Below are 6,540 nucleotides of genomic sequence, written 5' to 3' on the forward strand. Positions count from 1 at the left end.
CATGGATCAGTTCCCTCACCTTGAACCCATCCTTCTTTCAAGCCAATGTTTGTGTGTGAATTGAAAGGCCACCTTGGATCAAACTTAGCAGAAAGTGTTAGGTTTAGAGCGACAAGGGCAGGTCTCATTGAGTGCTGTGTTCCAATATTGAGGAACTGAGAGTGTTGGCGAGGAATAAGTGTGGGGGAAAAGACTTGTTGGTGAGTGAAAAAAGGTGAGATGAGTGGAAAACAGAAAGTGGAAATAGCTAGGGGAATGAAAGAAAAAGAAATGAGTCTTGGAGTTTTGAGTTAAAGAAAGTGAGCTCTGGTGTCTTGAAAAGAAAGAGTCTAGCCCCTAAGTAAAAGAAAAAGAAAAGAAGCCAAAGAGCTCAAGTGTTTTGGAAAGAAAGAAAAAAAAAAAAAAAAGAGGCTAGAGGTTGCAAATAAAAAAGAGCTATGTAAAGTTTGAACTCCAAGACTTGAGAATGAAAATGAAAAGTAAGTCCCCTAGTGAGAGGAAAATGAGTGTGAAAAGTGAGGTTCTTGAGAGAGTGAGCAGTGAGAAAGCTTTGAGTAGAGTGTGGGGTGTGATGAGTCTTTGCCCTTGTATGCATAAGTTGCTTTTTACCTTTAGCATTCTGCCAAAGTTTGATCATTCATAGAGAGATCCTTTTGCTGCATTAAACCCGCTTGAACACTGATGAGATCATTTTAATCTCATAGCCTCTCCCTAGCCAAGCCAGCTTGTTTAAACATTGCATCATTTGATTCACTTGATAAAAGCTTAATGAATGTGAAAGAGTTGAGAAAGAGGAGAACTTGTGGAGATTTCTTGTTGAGTTGATATATATCTGAGTATGGCTTTGCATTGCATAATTGAGCATGAACTTGAATTCTCATTGTGATCACTTCTCTCTAAAAGGAAATATGAACTCCCAATGCATTCAACCTCTCTCTCTCATTTGTTCTTTTTGCTTGAGGACAAGCAAAGGATAAGTGTGGGGGAGTTGATATACTCATAAATTGCATCATTTAGTGTACATATTTTAGTCCAAATCATGTCTTATCTCATGCATTTTAGGTCTTTAGGCATTGTTTTAGGACTTAGAAGAATGCATTAGGTCCAAGAGAGTTTTGCACGGTTTGGAGTGTTAAACAGGTGCTTTTGGAGCCAATTTGGAGTGGAGGATGTGATTAAGATGAAGAAATGGAGTTGGAATGATCAAAAATGGTAAAAAGGAGCAATTTTGGGTTTCTCGGCAAAATGCTGTACTGAAAGTCGAAGATCCTCGGCCAAAATCCTTCCCGCGGGTAGCTTTCTCGGCCAAAAACACGTACCGCGGTCAAGTCTCTCGGCCAAAAATCCCGGGTGCAGATACATTTCCGAAATCGCGTCACCGGAAGATCTTGCCGGCCGATTCAGCTGTCGGAGTCTTCCTAAAAGTTGGAGATAACTGAGTCAAGAGTTCAGAACAGTTGGAATCAAAGCATTTGGCCCACGGATCTGAAAGATATGGTAATCTGAAGACAAACCTCTCTCGCATCCATTCCGGAGCAATCCGATACTCCTGAATGATCGCCTGTCCGGGGAACCTTCCGGTCCGATTCAGTTGTCGGGGGCTTCATCAAAGTTGGAGACGATTGGATCATGGTTCCATAGCAAGTGGAATAATGGAATTCGGACGCGTGAGCAGAAAGTTGAGCTCGTCGGAAGAAACCCCTGTCTCGCTGCCGTCTTGGACCGACCCGATGAGCTCCGAAGAATGCGAAGGACGGCGCACTTCCAGGCAGATTAAGTTTCCGGGGTCTTCATAAGAATCAGAGATGTTTGAGTCCTCTTTCCAGAACGTCCAAGATCATCCAATTCAAATGTATGAGCAAGAATTTAACGTCTCCGGAATGGACACATGTCTAGACGCCTTTCTCTGATCTTGTAAATGCATTGCGAAGATGAGCCCTCCAGGAAGCCTTCCACTTCCCAAGCGCCGATAGTTTCTTCACCAAAGATTGAGCTGAATGAGTTATCTTTCTCATGGAACTGGTTTCAGGTCATTTGGAGTTACGAGCTGAAAGTTACACTGAACAGAAGAGAAGCTGCTCAATTCGGGTTTTAAGAGATGCAACTGTAAGCTAAGTGCTGTGTCCTACCTCGGCGTGAATACCTCGGCATGTATGCCGAGGAGGCATGTTTACGAAGCCTTGGGACTATACCTCGAGGTAGGACTTCGGCCTTTCAACACCGAGGCTCCCTTGATCACCAAAATGATCCCCAAACGACTAAGTGTTGAAGCAGACCTTGGTGTGAACCCTTCAGCATGCTATGCCGAGCTCCTATGTTACACAAACCTCGGGTACCAGGCACCTCGGCATGTATGCCGAGGTCCTCATCTCTCCAACCCAGATCACAAACAAATCCTCTTCACGTTTCAAAGCTTTAACCGGATCAAATGCCAAGTCTCATGCATGTTCTTCAAGTGTTCATCAAAGTTTCAACCCAGCACATGACCCCCTGGTGTATGGCCCTCGGTGTGAGACTTCTTCAGATGGCGAGGGGTGGCTCCAGCAACCCAGAAAGGGCGGGTCAGTACCCAGTTTGTCCTGGGCTGACCCGGCCCACACCCTTTTATATAAATAGTTTTTAGAGACTAAAACCCTAGTTATGCTTTATCTTATCCTCTAATCTGCTTTCTCTTTGTTTTCTCTCTACTTCTTAGTGTAAAAACGAGTTTGATCAAGAGATAACTAGCAGATTTAATCATCTTAAAGCTGTTTCTTATCATCTAATCATCTCATCTCTGCTTCTAATCATGATTAACACCACCTCTTGCAAAAGAAATGGTGTGTTAATCATGATTAGTGAGTAGTTATCTTTTAAGCTTCTAGGTGTGTAGATTAGGGTGCTTAGATGATCGGTTTATGATGTTTAGGTTCTAGATTCTCATCTCCTTTCCTTAGTTAGCTGCTCTTAATGCTAGATCTTTGCACATCACTCTGATCTAAACCTTAGTCATTTCTCCACCCACAAGGTGTTTGATGAAATGTCTTAATGAGCTAAGCTAAGGGTTTATGCCTTTTTCATCATGGGAATGATTTGTTAAATGCATGAATGACATATTAGAACTGTTTCTTAATGCTCACTGATTCATATTTCACAAATGATGATTTGGTTTGAAAGTGGATTAGTGTAGAGATTAATGCCTTCATGAGAGGATTAGTCTAGATTTGAGTTCTAAGTTAATTGGTTTTGAGATCATGTGATTGCTTGTTGCTGCTTTCTGTGTAAGATTCGGTCTCTTTGAAATAGAAACCGTTTGGTCATTATTAGACTTGATATTTATGCTTGTTGATTGCTTGATCTTGCTTAAGGTGAATTAATCTTGATTAAGTGATTTACAAAGAGATTATTGTCATGGGAATGAATTAATCTGCTTTTGAAGTCTAGACTAAAGAGTAACTTGCATTGCATTATTGTTCTTAGCATCATGAATTGATATCTACAGCACCCTAATCAATGATCACATCTAGAGGTTTAGCTTTTACCATTTGCTTAATCACCATCATCTTGTTTGGCTTAATTGTTTATTTCACTAATCATTACTTGTTTGTTTCTTGTTTATATTTTCACTTGTTACTTGTCACCAAACCTGTCTTTGATTAGCTTGACTTAAGAACTTATCTTATAAACTAGTGCCTAACTACCACACATATGGATTGACACCCCTTATACTACTTTGACAAGGGGATTGATAACCCATCTAAGAGCCTCAAAACTCTTAGTTATCACAAAGAGAAAGAGCTATTCACTTGGAGAGGTTAGGAATGAATCTGCAAGTTGGGAATGAGCATCAGGCTCAAGAAGCTGATCACGGTCAAAGAGCTGGTAATGGGATTGGAATTCAGGCTCAGGTCCATCAGGGACACGCTCAGGGTAACCAGAACCAAGACCGACCTCAGGTTAATCCACCACAGCCCCACCTAAACCCACCCATACGTCATCAGCCACAACCAGTCTTTGTTGGTGAGAATGACCGAGCTTATGCACACCAGTATGGAGCAGGAATCAGGCCACCTCCTGTCCAAAACAACAACTTTGAGGTGAAGGCCTCTTTGATCAATATGGTTCAGAATCAGAAGTTCCATGGCTTACCTATGGAGGATCCCTTGGAGCATCTGGATCAGTTTGACAGAGTTTGTGATCTCACTAAGATCAATGGGGTATCTGAAGACAGCTTCAAACTGAGATTGTTCCCATTCAGCCTTGGAGATAAGGCACATCAGTGGGAAAAGAACCTCCCAAGAGGATCCATCCACACATGGGAGCAATGCAAGATTTCCTTTCTATCCAAGTTCTTCTCAAGCTCAAGGACTGCAAAGCTAAGGAACCAGATTTCCAGCTTCACTCAACATTCTAATGAGACCTTTGGAGAAGCTTTGGACAGGTTTAGAAGCTACACAAATAAGTGTCCACATCATGGCTTTTCAGAAGCCTCTCTCCTTAGCACTTTGTATAGAGGAGCTGTTCCTAAGATCAGGATTCAGTTGGACACAGCATCAAATGGAAATTTCTTGGCAAAAGAAATCAATGCAGCTATGGAACTTGTTGAGAACTTAGCCATGAGCCAAGACACTTATGGGGAAGATTATGATAGAAGCTATAGAGGAGAAGATTCTGGTAGACACCAAGAGCTGGAAGAGAAGTTTAAAGTGTTGAATATAAAGCTTGACAAAGCCCTAGCTGCCACTCAAAAGCCTATACAATATGTGAGTGAGGAGAAGAGATGCTTCACAAATATCAATGAAGAGGGTCTCACTCAAGAGGAGTTGCACTTCATTGGAAATCAAAACAAGTTCAATGGTTACAACAACTTCAACAACCACCAGAACTTGTCCTATAGGAGCAACAATGTGGCCAACCCCCAAGACCAAATATACCCTCCTCAAAGCTTTGTTCAACAGAATCAGTACCAAGGTAACTCCCAAGGTCAACAGGGTTTTCAGCAACCAGCGGTTCAGAATCAAGGGAATAGCTTCACAAATCAAGTCAGCCTACAGCCAAAGGCTCCACCTCCTGGTTTTGGCCCACCAACTGTTCAACAAAGTCCTGATTTCAATGTTCTTCTCCAACAGCTCTTACTAGGACAACAAAAGATGGTATCTGACCTGGAGACACTGGGCACTGAACTAAAGTCTATTAAAAAGAACAAGGGCATCTGCACTTCTGAACCACAAGTCTCTCTTCCTGGTAAAGCTCTTCAAAACTCAAAAGATTATTGCAATGCCATCTACTCCAATGAGGACCATTCAGCTGCTGTGCAAGAGATTGAAGACCTCCTTTATGGTCAAGTTTTTACTGAGAATGCACACACTCAAGTAGATGAGGACACCATTATAGATGATTTCATGGGCTTCTTACATGAACTCAATGAGGACATTGAGAGCAAAAGTGTGGGGGCAGCCGGTTCAGTTCTTTCTGTTCAGCAAGGGAATGATTCAGTGTCTATTGAAACAAAGGAGCTGCCAACTGGTCAAGCAAAGCTAACAGATTGTGCCTCCACCTCTGAATCAACTCAGATGAAGCCCACCTCCCTCCCAAAGCTAGGCAACCCAGGGAAGTTCACCATCTCTTGCACTCTTGGAAACTTTAGAGTTGAGAATGCTTTGTGTGATTCAGGCTCAAGTGTGAGTATAATGTCTAAAGATATGATGGAGAAGCTAAAGGTCAAGTCTATAACGTCCTACCCTTCTTCTATCACCTTTGGTGATTCCTACTCCAAGAAACCATATGGATTTTTAGAAGACTATCCACTTCAAGTTGGTGAATGTGTAATCCCCACTGATTTTGTCATCATGAAGATGAAGAAGACCAAAGAGCTCCCCCTATTGCTTGGAACTGCATTTCTCAACACCACTGGTGCAATGATTGACTTTGACACTCAAAGAGTGGTGCTTACAAAGGTGGATAAGGATGCCTTTTACCCTGTTCAACCACCTTTAGCTGAATTTTGTGGATCAGTTGTTCAAGAGATAGAACCCCCTAAGGTACTTGAGATGAAGTATGTAGGAAGTGCTGGGATTTTAGGTGGATCCCAATCTCTCTCAGCTGTGGAAATGGAAAAAGAACCTCACACCAACTCTGTTTACAAGGATGGGACTGAACAGCCATTGATCAGAGAAGAAGACATCTTGCTCTCATGGTCTCCTACACTTAGTGATCTAAGGATGATTAACACCAAAAGTGATGGCTCAGCATCAGAAGACAAGAGTATTAAACCTGATCTTTCTTCACAAGACATTGATCTCACTCCTTGGGTTGATGATGATGGTTCTCTGAAGTATAAGCTGGATTGCAATGGGAAGCCAGGTCTGTTTGCTGAAGTGAGGGCATGTCTCACAAGGGCCATCTTTGATAAAGACCCATATGGTATTCAAGAGCTGGTGGACAAAGGTCTCAAGGTGGGATCTCAAGGACAAGGGTCTAATGGTTCCCAAAGGCATCAAACCAACTCAGCTTTCTTGCTCAGGACCATTGAAGTGCTGAAGAGCATCAGTGCTCAACCTC

General features: G+C 42.3%; 1 non-coding gene across 1 annotated transcript; it reads right to left on the reverse strand.

Moving 5' to 3' along the window:
* Positions 1-4,352: 4,352 nt before the first annotated feature.
* LOC112089537 lies at positions 4,353-4,459 on the reverse strand. Its single transcript, XR_002901175.1, has one exon. It is a non-coding gene; the product is annotated as a small nucleolar RNA R71 (small nucleolar RNA).
* Positions 4,460-6,540: the final 2,081 nt, after the last annotated feature.

This window comes from Eutrema salsugineum, unplaced genomic scaffold (assembly GCF_000478725.1).
Source record: "Eutrema salsugineum unplaced genomic scaffold, Eutsalg1_0 scaffold_12, whole genome shotgun sequence".
NCBI lineage: Eukaryota > Viridiplantae > Streptophyta > Magnoliopsida > Brassicales > Brassicaceae > Eutrema > Eutrema salsugineum.